At 36.5% G+C, this 15,317-nt stretch overlaps 1 long non-coding RNA gene and 1 pseudogene across 9 annotated transcripts; both read left to right on the top strand.

The window, feature by feature from the left end:
* The first annotated feature begins 934 nt into the window (after positions 1 to 934).
* LOC113297827 lies at positions 935 to 5,266 on the top strand. Of its 9 annotated transcripts, XR_003333738.1 has the most exons (6): positions 935 to 1,242; positions 1,769 to 1,952; positions 2,598 to 2,676; positions 2,949 to 3,075; positions 4,062 to 4,157; positions 4,378 to 5,266. It is a non-coding gene; the product is annotated as an uncharacterized LOC113297827 (long non-coding RNA). The 9 variants fall into 9 exon arrangements; XR_003333742.1 differs by having other exon boundaries at positions 2,949 to 3,688; positions 4,062 to 5,266; XR_003333737.1 differs by having other exon boundaries at positions 2,949 to 4,157.
* Positions 5,267 to 7,415: 2,149 nt separating this feature from the next.
* On the top strand, positions 7,416 to 13,515 carry LOC113297826 (annotated as a pseudogene).
* The last annotated feature ends 1,802 nt before the right edge of the window (positions 13,516 to 15,317 follow it).

Here is a 15,317-nt window from a genome sequence, read left to right as displayed (position 1 = left end):
GAGAATAATGAGGAGGAACTAAGATTACTTTGGAGGTCAGAATTATTGAGTCGAACAGTGGGACTAATGCAGGTATAAGGGTTTTGAAGATGAGAATGAGCGAATTTTAGGCTACAGGATAATTGCAAATCTTCTGTGAGGCTTAAATTAAGGAAACAAATTAAACTGAGGATTTTCCTTATTTTGAGAAAGAGTATCGCTGACTACCAGAATAGAAAGGAGTAAAATTAGGTAACCAGTTAACTGCTTGTGTTTGACCGCATTAATTTTGATTTTTTTTTGAAATCCTTGATTAGCGGGATGGCGCTCTACTAAGTTTTGCAGAGTTGTAGCCGGTTCGAGATTTTTCCACAAAGCACTATGAGCAAAAGCTTTGAATCCAATCCTTTCAGAACCTTTAAGCAAAAGCTTGTAGATATACTCAGCAAAAGCTATGATCACAACAACAAAAGTGGCAAAAGTCATTAGAGACAAATCAAAAGGCATACACAGTAAGAGGAATCAAAAAGAGATTTAAGCATCCATCGAAAGAAAAAACAAATAAAGACTGATTAAAGCAAAGAAACTAATAAGAAACAATGCATAAATGATTAAAACATAAGATGTAATACAAAAAATGTGAAAAAAGAGAAGAATCAAGCTTAGGAATGCAACATTCTATAAGAAAAATTACCAGAGTTGAAGGAGTGAGTTGACCAGAATATCGCACGATCCACTGGTGAAGATGGGAATGTTAATAACATCTTTTTTTAAAGTAACTTGATATATATATATATATATATATCTTACTCCTTTAAAATACTAAGCTCATAAGACCTCACGTTGAACGGTGACCCACACCCATTCACAGAATTGTTCCCTTCCGCTTTTTCTCGAAAAAAAGAAAAACAAGGTGTTTTTCACAAATAAAGAAATTTGTTTATTTATCCCGAAACAAAAAAGAATACAAAGAAAAACCTAAGAACAGACCCTAGGAACAAACCTACAAAACACCGAAAACCCAGAAAAATCTCTACAAAAAACACTCTAATGGCAAACTCTAATCACTGAGTTTGACATTTTCTTTGCTTAAAACCCATCTTCTTCTTCCTCTATTTGACAATATATCCATCGTCATCAACAACATCGGTTAATGTTCCACTGAGCCCTAAGTATTTTTTTTTTTGCTCGGCAAGCCCTAAGTATATTTAATCCCGTTGGTTTCATTGATCTGTACCGTCTCTATCGTCAAGATCATATAAGGTTATGTTTTTTTTTTTTTTTTTGATAATTTCAATGTTTTGTGGGTTGGTTGTTTGTCATGATTTTGATTTTTTTTAATGCTAAACATTAGGATGGTTCAACCACTGGTGAACTGACAAGAAAAAAATATAAGTGTCAAGCAGCTGATGTGCTAAACGTCCTCATCGCAAGTGCTTGAGATTTTTTTTTTCATTGTTCAGGTTTAATCGAATTGATCCAGTGAAGAAGCTAGGTATTAGTATTTGTGGGTTTACGAAGGAGGCAATGTACGGTAGTTCAAAGTTAGAGATTACAATTATAAAAAAGGAGCATCCAGCAAGTCACTATACAAAACCACTGTATACAAGCAAAACTATGAGAATTCACAGTTCATAGATGATACTATCAACCAGAACATAGCTTCTTCGAAGACAATAGATGGTTAGGAGACTTGAAGTCAAATAAGATTTTATATTTTGCCGGCATATTGTCGTAACCCTAACTTGTAATAGAATCAATAAACCCTAACCCATGTTTTATTTTGCAGGTACGATCTTTGCTCTTAATAAATAACAAAATGTTGTCTGTTGGACTGGATTTCAAAGCTGAAGGTACTCTTTTTGATAAGCTTTTGTGCAAGATATTGTGCAGCTGATATCTACTTAGAAGACATTCAATAGAATGCTGTATTAATGCTGAAGACGTATTTAAAGGATTCCCACCAGAACCTGGTATATTTCGATGCATGTGTACGTTTTTTTTTGTTTCGACATCAGCATCCCTATAATATCTTTAGTGATTAGTGATGTTATTCCTGGAATTAGAGATCTGCATGTCTTCTTGGGTACATATTTCAATTTTACATATTTTAGTTTCACTGTAAGCATATATTGGTGTTGAGTCGGCAATGGCAATGGAGTTTAGCCCTCAAAAAAAACACATTAGTAAACATGTGTGTGTAAAATTTTGAGCCTTTGCACAATATTAATTTTTTGGACATGTTTTGTCATTAATGTTTGGATGTTTTGTTAAATTATAATACAATTACTTTTTGGTTAACAAGAACTGTCAAGTTTTTCTCTAACCTGAAGAAAAATTTGGGTCCTGGAGTTGATGGTTGGGTTGTTTCCTTGAAAGGAATGACGACCATTGTTGTCTGCACGGGGCTTTCAATCTGTGGTATCTATCGGTGGGTTAACATTTTTGTGCCTCTTCCCGTAACAGCAAGAAGGTCTTTTTCAGCCAGTTATTTTTATCCTATACAGTTTTTAATGAGTTATGGAAAAGTAGTAGTAGTTTTGGGTTCTTGGATAAGTTTGTTATACATAATACACTATGGTATGTACTATAATAGCCAACTCTTTTCTTTTATGCAGGTGCGTACGAGAAGGTTCTTCTACCTACAGACTGGAGGTACAAGATTTACTGGAAACAAGCAGATGTTTGAATAAGTTGGTAAGTAAATTGACGTTCATCTGACTGATTTGCTACCTCTTTTCTCTTCTTCGCTCTTTCTGCTGCTCACTGTTTGTCTCCATTCTCTTGATTTTCAGTGTAACTGTCGTTTTTGAATCTAAGTTTTGAATGCTGAAATTGGTTTTTTGTTTTACATTGATTTCTACTTTGTTGGTTGGCATCTCAATTTTATATTTGCTTAATTATCATCATCACCATCGTTTATACTTTAGGAACCCATCTCGCATGTTTTTTTTTTTTTTTTTGCACAGATTGTGAAATTGTAGTCTTAAGTGCTGTGCTACTCAGCGAAGCGATGCTGCCTCCAAGGGAATGAGTACTTTAAAGAGATGAATTCATCAGTTGGCACTTCAGATTCTGTAATACGACCTGTTCAAGGTATGTTCAATAATCTTTGTTAACAGGATTATGGGGGCACTTCTCGGTATCTACTGTTGAAAATAGATGCAACTAAGACATCTGCATCCGAGATATATTTTCAACATGTCAAGAGAGATAATTTGGACTGTAAGCATTTTTGGAATCTGATATGCAAAGTTGCCACATCGATTGTAAGAGAAATTATAAACTGAGATGCTAGAAGAGTAAACAAAAGACTAGGATGGCCACCAAACCAGAGACCAAAGCAAGGCTAGACAAAACAGAAAGTATCAATGGTACTTCGTCCTTAACTAAAATGGAACTTTCATGCTGGAGCAAGAACTAGCATAAAAGTCGATTTATTATGACCAGCGCGGTTATTTGTTATTTCATTTTCTATTATCGAATACCCAGGAGACATTAACTTGATAATATACGTGTTGTCTTTACCTGTAACCAGTTATCTGACCCTTCCATTTATACAACTATTGAGTTTGAAAGCCACTATTGAGTAGAGATTGAAGCTCAAGTAAGTACTCATGGCAAACTATTATTCCCTCGGTGGAAATTCAGGCCAAATGCTTCAAAGCAAAAGAACAGTCCCTGACTAGAAAACTTATATGAAAGTAAGGTATGAATAATCCTTTTGTATCAGACATCTATTAGGTTTGAACATACTTTTCTAGATGTATTGATGATAGGCTTGCAAGCTCATTGTAAATACAAGGTAAGTGCAGCCTCCAATTGATGTAAAGGCTATATTAGCTGTTTCAGGGACTTAGAGTGAGTGTAGATGTTACATTGTGCTCTGCAGGGCTATGTAAGTGTTGGGAATCTTGGCATGTGTTTGTTTCATGTCCATTGGTAATTTTTGTTGCCAATGCCTAGGTGAATCAGATCAGAGGGATTTAAATTCAATATCTTCAACGACACTGCGGTTTTGCTGTCTAAGATAGTTATTCGTGGTTTTGCACCTGTTTCAAATTCAATATTTTCGCATGCAGGGCTGTTTAAGTACCGGTATATTCTGAAAACTGAAGTGTGGTATGTGGTTAGTGGTGCATTAGAGTCTCAAGTATTACAGCACGTATTTGAACCAGGTTTGCCCATCTGGGTCTATGTATAATACTCTCTGTTTAATTTATTTTTATTTATATAATTTCCAAGTGGAGTGTTTGTGACACCCACTTGCAATCTTATTTTATTAATTTGTTTGTGTGGCAGGGAAGACAAACTATCTATTAGAGGTACATTTCACATAATGTATGAACTGTTGGTTAAGGCAGATGCTGATTTTGAAATTCTTTGGTTGTTTTGCAGTTTTTGCCCGGGTCAGAAAGAAGTTTTGGTGATGTTTTGACTTTCTTGGATCGATCTTACATGCCCAGACTCCACATGAAAATTTTATCACTATGTTTCGAGTTTTTAACATCGCTATCCAGTTTGAGCTATTTGTCAGTATCTTATAAGAACAGTCTTCCCTGTAGGTAGAAAGGTTTTTATAGATAAGGAGAAGAAGGTTCTTATTAGTTACTAGCCAATTGCATCAAACGAGAACCATGAGAACTGCTTCTGGAATGAATTGAGAGAAACATGTGAAGATGGCATTGATCACAGATGGATCTTACAAGAATTGTCTTCCCCTAGGGGTAACTGTAAGGCAATTACTTTGGAGCATGAAGATCCGTTCACGACTTTCACCTTGGAAGATTTCTTCCACTTTTCATCTGTACTTTCCTTGGCAGCAGCCTTCACCTTCCTATCAAGAGAAGCAACCTCTTTCTCCATCTGCCAATCAGGAAAGATCACATGTTCTTTCATGTTACCATCCAATTGCATCAAACAGTCCACTAGAACTGCTTTTGGAATATATTGAGAGAACAATATCAAGATGGCATGGAAAGCTGGTTTTTTTACAATCTGTGCTTTTTCTTCATTGAGCAACTTCTGTGAACTGTATCCGTGTTTGTTGCTATTTTCATGAAGTTTGGACTAAGCCTTACATTATGCAAAATCAAGTGATATGATGATTTGCTTGAGATGGCAAAGGAGTTAATCTCAAACACTGCCCTCGGTCAAATCTATGAAAGCAACGCTCTAAATATCTGGGACCTGTAATATTAATATTCCTTGGTGGCAGTTTACAGATTTGTACTTTTATCTGTTATGTTTTGGAAGCTATTGGTCATATCTTAACATTTTTATTGTCGTTCTATGTGAAATCAACTAGAGAGAGAACACTATGAATACATAACTGTTGAAGGCAAAATCGTGCACAAAAAAAGTAATCAAGTTCTCGATACAACTAAAGGATCTAACAAATCAAAATGGGTTTTCGTAATAAGAAACTCCACGCTGGCAAGGTAAGAGCAGAGGTAAACCTAAAACTTTTGATTTTTAGTTTACCTTGATTTCCTCTTCTGGCTTTGACTGATGCTTCTTCGACGTGGGGGGTCATATGACTGAATATGAAGATTTGTGAATGTCGAATGACTTCTGAATGTTGGTGTGTGTTTAGTTTGTATTGGGCAGGGATTTGGAGAGGGATAAAAGGTGATTCTTGATGCAACAGCAACAACACTGCATTGTGCTCAGCAACTGTTTGCTGAATTTCCTTAACTAAGTTAAGACTATGCGTGTAATTTGTGCTCAATTGATCTTTATATAGCAGACTTATTTTAAACTGTATGGCTGTGGTCTAGAGAATCTAAGTTACATTTTATTTTGGGTTATCAGGGACTGGCGTATTCTATGTTTCCTTCAAGTTGGAACTTTGCAATTTCATAATTCTGAACATTAGGGAACAACAATTAGATAGACTCTGACATGAAGGGAGTAGAACCAGAAGTTTAAGTTGATGTGGATATGTTTTAATGAACCTTGCCTATCAGTTTAAAAGTCATGGTTATAGACTAGCTGCATGATTGTATATTAGACCCAAAATTTTGTAATTTTGTTGGTTAGCTATCGTATGCCATGCTCTTGGATTGAAAAGAACATTCAAAGGTGTAGAAAATTTGTGATGTCTGTTAACACTACTTATTACCAATTACAGTGGCACACATGTACCAAACAACACTTTCTTTTTATCTCCATGGTCTAACAATATCATTTTCTAATGACGTCTCTGACAGGTTGTTCGGAACTACGTCGGAGGAGCACCAGCCAGAAGTTAGTACGCTGAGTGATAACATGAGCATTTGAATGCAGCCAGCGGGTGATACTTTTTTTCTGAAGTCAATATGACTGGATTATCCATAAAAAATTGTTTTCGCATTCTACTCCCTTAAACCTTTGCATGGTTAATTGTAAAAACAACACAATAACCTTACTTGACTGAATTTTCTAGATGTTAACATCTAACTGTAGAGTACTGGATGAGTTTACTTAGACTCCGCAATACACAGAGCATTACTTCCGATTCTGTTATCCGATTCCTTGCAAGAATTACTTTGCCAAAACTAGGGGTTACATGCCAGTTTTAATAAAATGTTTAATGCATTCGCCACACCAAATCAAAAATTCATCGATTCGCTCCGCCATACCAAATCCAAAATGCATTGCGACGTCCCACCGTAACAAATCAAAAATGCATCGCGATAGGGTGGTTCACCACGCCATACCAAATAAAAAAATCCTTAGGGGCGGGGCGTGGCCACAACAAATCAAAAATACAGTTTAAAGAAAAGGATGCCCGATGGTAGTACGGGCCTGTATCGAGGCAGGGCGAGGCGAAGCCGAGCCACACACCAAATCAAAAATCCTAAGCGACAAGGTAAGGCGAAGCCGAGCCACACCAAATCAAAAATCCTGAAATGCATCGGGATGAGACGGGGAGAGGCGAAACTGAGCCACACCAAATCAAAAATACATCGCGACATGGTGAAACCCCACGACACCAAAACAAAAATGCACGATGGGGCGAAGCCACATCACACCAAACCAAAAATAAGATTAAAAGAAAAAAAATTGATGATGGATGGTTTTCAGGTCGCCCGGTGCATAGCACGGGCACAAAATCTAGTATATACAATACAACACATGCATAAAACGTGTTAGAATAAACGTATGTTGTGTTTGTACAGATCAAAGACACTGTGATTATGATTTTTGGAAATTCCGTCCTCGTGGGTAATAATAAGTTGGGTAGCATACCCTTAAAAAATGGTTTGAACATTTGACTAAGACGAGCATGGTGACTCCCCCTAACCTAACACACACTCGTTAGCTTATGACCAGTACTAACAAAACTCATGGTCGGCACATGATTGCTGCCCCTAAAATGTAATTTGATGAGGTCGACGCATATAAATGTAGTTCAGAAGCATAAAAATAGTATCTTTTGTTTTCTGTTCCGAATGGGGTCGGTCTCACACGTCCACACCAGTGTGGTGAATTGTTTTTTCTTTGGAATTTGGAACAAAGCAGTAGAAACTCCTTTCACAGACTCTCTAAATTAAATCCTTTCTTTGTGGTTACAATTTCTCTTCCAAGATTTCCTCTTCCTCCCCTCTCAACAAAACCCTTTCTTATCATCTCCTTCTCCCTTTCCTCTCTCCCTTTCTCTCGCTCTAGTGATATATGACTTTCAAGTATTTGATGGACTGAGTTGTTTACTTACAACAGAATACCAATGTCTTCCTCAGCTGTAACTCAAGACTCAATAAACTTATCGGATGTTTTATACAATTCTAAGGATTTATACACCTTTTGTTCCAAAGGGTCTACTTTAAATTTATCAAATTCGTTACACTTTGATGGATTAAATAGTAAGCCCAAGGTGTTCGCTTCATTGTCTCTGAGTAAAAGTTGTTCTAGAATTCAAAAATGTTGGAATGAATTTAATAGAGCTATTAGATTTCACTGTGATCGAATCCCACTTGGGTTTGCTTCTATTAAAGCTTCTTCAGGTGATAATGGAGTTAAAGAAGGGGATTCTGGTTTAATTAAAGACGAAGGATTCAATTTGAATGGTGTTGCGGTTGAGAACCCCAAGAAAGTACTTATTTTGATGAGTGATACTGGTGGAGGTCATAGAGCTTCTGCTGAAGCTATTAAAGCTGCTTTTTATGAACAATATGGTGATGATTATCAGGTCAGTTCGATATGAATTGCAGTTCAGGTTTCTCTTTTTAGGGAACCATTTAACATTGGTTTTGTCTGCATTCTTCAAAATTTTGATCATGTTCTGTTGTTAGAGTGTATGGCACAGGTGTTTGTTACAGATTTGTGGTCAGAACATACCCCTTGGCCATTCAACCAACTGCCAAGGAGCTATGATTTCTTGGTGAAACACGGACCCTTGTGGAAAATGACTTACTACGGGACTGCTCCTCGGTTGGTACATCAATCCAATTTTGCTGCAACTTCCACATTTATAGCTCGGTAAGGAGGAACATCTTTATTATGGCATAACTAATCTTAAAATTCACTCATGTGTTTTGTTACATTCCGATATATTACTTGGTGTCATAATATGTGTTATGTATTTGTACAGAGAGGTTGCAAAAGGATTAATGAAATACCAGCCAGATATTATTATCAGTGTACATCCTCTTATGCAACATGTGCCACTTCGAGTCCTGAGAGCTAGAGGTCTATTGGAAAAGATAGTTTTTACTACAGTAATTACTGATTTAAGTACTTGTCATCCTACATGGTAAGAGCTCTTTTTGTGTCTAGGCTTCTTTCTTGTCATGTTTTGTTTAGTTTATTATTGTATGACGCTGACATTGTCACTGTTTTTTTTCTTCCAGGTTCCATAAACTTGTGACCAGATGTTACTGCCCGACGACTGAGGTGGCCAGAAGGGCATCAAAAGCTGGGCTCCAGCCTTCACAAATCAAGGTCTTTGGTCTTCCAGTGCGACCTTCGTTCATTAGGCCTGTTCGCCCAAAGGTTGTTTCTCGTTCTTTTTCTTCCTCAAGTCTAAGCAGAAATTATTATTGTTCCAATCTAACCTATCCAATTTTAGTACTTTTATTAATATTTAACACCAAGGACACTCAACCCTGGAGAACATAACATGTTTCATTTATGGTGGTTTTTTAGGGTTCAATATACGATGATTATACTCCAAATATGTTTCGTAGAGATTTACTATTATGATATTCCTTTGAGTGGGTGGAACAAAAGGCGTCCAATATCTATTAATTTGTTGCTATTGCAGTTTAGAACTTCAAAACAACTGAAGCATTTTTCAAATTTCTTAGATTTTCCCTTTGGATTGTTAGTAGAAGCGTCAAAATAAAGTATATGTCTCCTTTTACATAAGGAGGAAGATCCCTTCACACTATTATTATCACACTATCTCACACATTGGACGTCCTTTTTATGAATAAAAACCAAACCGTAACGGATTTGAAACTCATATTTTGAGGATATGTTCCTCTTACCAAGTTCTACATGCCTACCAAAAATGAGCACATTCCGAAATATAAAACCTCACAATCTACCGGTCTTAATTTCGACGGCCAGAAATCCGTTGATTTTTAACGGCTCATTTTCAAAGTAGTAGATGGTGGTGTTATATGTCTCGGAATGTGCTCATTTTTGGTAGACATATAAAACTTGGTAAGAGGAACATATCCTCAAAATATAAGCTTCAAATCCGTTACGGTTTGGTTTTTATTCATAAAAATGACGTCTAACGTGTGAGATAGTGTGATAATAAAAGTGTGAGGGGATCCCTCCTCTTACATAAGATGTTATATGATTGAGCTTTCTTATTTGTTGTTCAATCGTGTATAACGATAGATACGATGGTGACCCAGCTATCTTCTTCTGTTTTGGTTGTAGTTTAGTGCATTTTGATGTGACGATAATATGAGATTTTTGGTAGTACGCTTTACCCAAAGAATTTCTTCTGTTTCGTAACTAGGATGAGTTGAGGAGGAATTTGGGAATGGATGAGGATCTTCCTGCTGTTTTGCTGATGGGAGGAGGTGAGGGCATGGGACCCATTGAGGCTACTGCTCGTGCCCTTGGGAATGCACTGTACGACGATGTTCTTGGGGAACCAATAGGTCAGGTCCTTGTGATCTGTGGCCGTAATAAGAAACTCGCAAGCAGATTGAGTTCAATCACCTGGAAAATTCCTGTTCAGGTAAAGTATTAAACTTATCCGGAATTCCAAGCTTCATTCAATTTCATTAGGTTGTAACAAAGATGTCGTTAACTTTTTCTTGAGTCATTTCTTGGTAAGCCTAGAGATAAAAGGACATGCACTCAAGGAATATGGTGGCTTGGTTCCACTTAATATCTTGTATATTGGACCTGGAAGTTTCTCCAATTAATGTCTTGCTCTATAATAAAAAATAATTACACAGATTTTGGCATCCACTTTTCAGGTGAAGGGATTCATTACCTTACCAAAATGGAAGAATGCATGGGTGCTTGTGATTGCATCATCACAAAGGTAAACCCATCCACAATTTTTTAACATATGTAGTTGCTACTTTGCCCGTATTATAGATTTTTCATGTAATTATTTGTCATTTACAGGCTGGGCCAGGGACTATTGCTGAAGCAATGATACGAGGGCTCCCTATAATTCTCAATGATTATATTGCTGGACAGGTAGTTTTTCATCTCTTTTTCAATTTTTGTAACATTTCTTAATCGTTCATTCCGGAGTTTTACAGTTTTGATTCAAACTGAAAATAAGCAGATAAATTTAGCTAGCTTTAGGCGGATCTTAGTTTAGGTATCCCAAACATTTTGATGTGTCACTTTGGTAAAGTGACTGGTTCAGAATCTTCAAATAAACCACCAAAATTCATATTTCATGATTAGTTTCTCCTTCTTTGATAGTATTGGCTAAAGTTATGTCCATTAATATGTCCCCTGAGATTATTAAGATTGCAAATGCCCAAGTGAGTTCCTCATACTCATGTCTGGATTGTATGCAAAGTCCAGATGAATCATTTGGATTCGGCTCAAAGAAAAAAAAAGGGTTTCTTTGAACATCTCGATAAATTACGGATAGAGAATAAAAATATTATTATGTCTTGTTCTTGGACCCTCAGCAACTGATCCCAAAGAGCAGTCAAACGATGAAATAAACATTGCGTTCATAGACATATTAGGAAGTTTGTGAAACTGACTGGGGATCAGATAAGATTAGTATCGATGAAAAGTAATAATTCTCACTTATACTTCAGAGTTTAGAAAGGGGAGCCGAATGGGTGAATCAAAAAAGAGAAGTCTTTGTTTGTCTACTAGGTTATCCAAGTGCCATGTAAACTTCATGTGTTAAATGGTTAGTTTGGATTTGATCTTGGCTTCATAACCAGTTTTATTTACCCCCTTATTCTGTTCAATCAAAGACATTAGTTCCACGAATTTTCAAGCAGAACTCCTTGTTATGATTGGTGAATCGTGTTGACCAAAGTCTCTAATTGGACAGAATAGGGACCGACAAAAATCTGCTTATAATGTTACTCTAGGAACCCAAATTAACCCTCTGCTGAACTTGTTATAATATATGTGCTCTTGTACAAATGCTAGATCCACAGTAAAAAGCCGGTTTACTTAAAACCGCTCACTGGTGGCAGCAGTTGTCCTTGCTGCCCTTACATGCCCAAAGGAAAGTTTCAAGGGTAGACTACTACCACCAAAGATCTGTTTTGCTTTTGTGGTTGATCAAGCATTATTTTGAAAGTACCTCCCTTGTCCATGTCAAATTACAAGGTAAATTTGGTATTGTTTCAAGAGAGTTCTAGTTACTAAAAGACAGATGTAGGAAAATAAATAATCTAGAACCATCAGATGTAGGTTACAAGGAAAGTCGATTAATGTAGAAATTTCACCTTGGATTTCTAGTAGGCCGGTTATTACTGTGGTATGTAGTACGGACGCGCCTAAAATAGTCACGTGTCCGCGTCCGACTCTTGGACGCGCACGTCTCCGCGTCAGACACATCGGTGACATCATATGCATATGTCACACACTATTTTAATATGCATGTATGCTTATAATGTCTGAATTTTTTGTATATGTTTATTTCATTGGTATATATGCTTGTTCTTACCCAAATTTGTTATTTATCAACAATTTATTAGCATTGCTAGAGAAATTACTTTCATAAATCATAATATACACATTTTAATGGAACCATCACTAATTTTGTACCATGTCCGTGTCTTAATTTTTTGAGAATTTGACCGTGTCCACGCCAGTGCTACCCAAGTGTGGAGAGAGTCGTTTACCCCCTTATATAGTAGGAGGTCCTGCATAGAAGGTTTGTGGAATAGTTGGTTTTGTGATGAAAACTAATTAGATTTTGTCCCTTTCCAACCACCTCCACATTCGGAAGCGTTTTATTGGCCCAAACACTTAGTTGTTCAGGAGATACGAAGTCGAAGTTGTTGATGTTATACTAGAGGGAAAATCTTGATTCATCACAATCAAGCTTCCTTCTTTTTAACTGGAAATTCTTCTCAGGTGCAAGGATATGATTCATTTCCAGAGCCAAAAATCGCAGTTCTTAAACGGGCACTTCAAAGGATTTTGGGGCATCCTCTTAGTTAAACTGTTGTTCCTTCAATGGTTATAGTACCAAGTACTTCCTTATGAGCTTTAGTAGCATCTGTTGGGAAATGTGAGAGCAGCACCAATCCCTCTGGAGCCCAAACTTATATTTCCTTTTCAGATCATTAGACTTCTCTATGGCTCGAGGATCTTGAATAACTATTAGCTAAGATTGATTTTGAACTAGCCCTCAATTTGAGGCTGATCTAGCTCTATTCCAGCAAAATTTAATTTCAAAATTAGATTTATTCAGCTAATTGATCGGGTTAATGTTTAGTGTGTTTCATAGTGTTAGAACCAAGTTAAGATCTTGACGTAGGTGATTAAAAATGGACGTCAGGATTCTTATATTAGGGTATACTGTTCATTCCCGTGTTGCAGATTGATCGTAACATCTAACTTTTGGGGTTACTTTGATATGCATTTGTGCAGGAAGTTGGAAACGTGCCGTATGTAGTGGAAAATGGATGTGGAAAATACTCGAAATCTCCAAAGGAGATAGCAAAAATTGTTCATGAATGGTTTGGTCCGAAAGCCAATGAGCTCCAAGTCATGTCTCAGAATTGTTTGAAACTGGCACGACTCAAATCAGTTTTTGAGATCGTAAAGGATCTTCATGAATTGGTGAGACAAAGAAGTTTACTTGTTCCACAATTATCTTGATTTCTGAAAATTTTGGTCGTTCAGTCATTCGGTAAAAATGTGCTGATGAGCTTCACTCCACTTCATCTCTTATTTGTAACCATAGTGTAACATGATTTCATTTTTGACCATCTTAGTCGCACTCGAATTTTATTCTTGGGTAGTTCTTGAGTCTGCGCATTGTCATTCAAATGTATGACAGTCGAAGCAGAGTAGTGTAAGAAATTTGAGAATATTAAAGAAATGAATGTTCTGTTAATCTATTCTGAAAGAGAAATTGAAATATGTACCTTCTCCTTGTGCTTTCAAATTTGAATTGCGTGTTATAAATTTGTTGTATATCGGGGATTAGATGACAAAGCCCTGAATACCTGCCAATATTCTTGCGGATTTGCGTGTTATAAATTTGTTGTATATCGGGGATTAGATGACAAAGCCCTGAATACCTGCCAATATTCTTGCGGATTTGGCCCAAAAATCTGAGAGGTCTCTCAAGAAAGCTTCTCAGTTACCGATAACCAGCATGCCTTTGAGAATTTTTTAGAGCACTGTGCTGAAAATATTGCTTTGCATAATAGCATCGAAATCCATGCTTCCCGACAAACGTGAGAGAGAACCATTGGAATACTTTTTTGGTTCTTAAGGCTGGTTCTATGGACATGACAAAGTGCCTAGTTTGTCACTTTTGTACGCACTATGGTTATGGTAAAGTGGCAAACATAACTGGCTGTGTAAATTGGGCCAGGCCAGGCAGATTGGCCCGTTTTCTATTGCAGGTCAGGCCAGACATGCCTCGTAAGCAGCTACCCAAAAAGCCCGTCAGGCCGCGCAGGCTAGGTAGAAGCACTTATTTTGAGGCCCAAAATTTGACCAAAGCCCATTTTATAAGCAGGCCAGGCCAGGCAGGTCAAACAGGCTTCAGGTTTTTTGAGTTTTCAAAATTTTATAATAACTGATTTAACTTCTATTTATAATTGAGAGATTAAATGAACTATATGTTAAAATAATCTTAAATAAATAATCTTCTAAATATAAAATAGAAATAAAAATAAGAATTTTAATCCAAAATATAACTAAAACACATAACAATTTGCTCTAACATTAGAACAAAAGTCCTTAAAAATTTAAACGGATACCAGGCTGGGGATGTTCGGGCAAGTACCAGGCCAGGTTATTAAATTTTAGGGAAAATCCGAACCCGCCCATTTAAACTAATCAGGCCAGGTCAGGCGCCCCGTGACGGACTGCAACAGGCTTTGGGCTCATTCGGGTACAGGCAGGCTCAGGCGGGTACAGGCAGGCTAAGTATTTTCGGGTATTATTTACACCCCTAAGCAAATATACCATCTAGCCAGTTATGATAAAGTCACTATCGAGCGAGAGACTTCATTGCTTGGTAAAGCGATCAAATCTTTGTCGTTGTTGATGGAGATTTCATTTCTGGGTTAATTTATACTCCCTCCGTCCCAAATTAATTGAGCTATTTGTAATTTGCACAATTATTAAAGCAAGGAGAGAAGGGGAGTATGTTTAAGTATTTTTACAATTATATCCTTATGGATAGTAACTAATAAAATTTAGAAATGATTTATCTCTTAAACTATACCACGATTTTTTCGTAAACTTTATACCGTTGAAAAGCATTTTAAAACACCTACGTAACGAATATAAACATGACTATCAAATTATGCATATTTCTTATAATAACAATAGTCAATAAAATGGTAGTTTTAGAAATACCTCTTGACCAGTGAGATAGCTCAATTATTTGCGGGACAAAATTTAAAACCAATTAGCTCAATAAATTTGGGACGGAGGGAGTATACAAATTTTATCTATTTTTTTCCTATTTTTAATTATTTAAATACTTTTATATAAAAATACGTCATATAGGGATGATAACCTTCATATATAAACATAAAAATTTCTGGTCCCGACTTGGCCAAGTTATATTTAAGAATAAATTTCATATTCGAATAAGTCATATTTTTTTCGGTCCCATTTTAAAAAACTTACTTCCATATAAAAGTAATTAACATTATAATGAAGTAACTAACATTATAATATAAACAAATTGTGTTCTCATA

Source organism: Papaver somniferum, chromosome 7 (assembly GCF_003573695.1).
Source record: "Papaver somniferum cultivar HN1 chromosome 7, ASM357369v1, whole genome shotgun sequence".
NCBI lineage: Eukaryota > Viridiplantae > Streptophyta > Magnoliopsida > Ranunculales > Papaveraceae > Papaver > Papaver somniferum.
The sequence above is the reverse complement of the archived record's forward strand: the minus strand, read 5'-3'. Positions and strand labels throughout refer to the sequence as shown.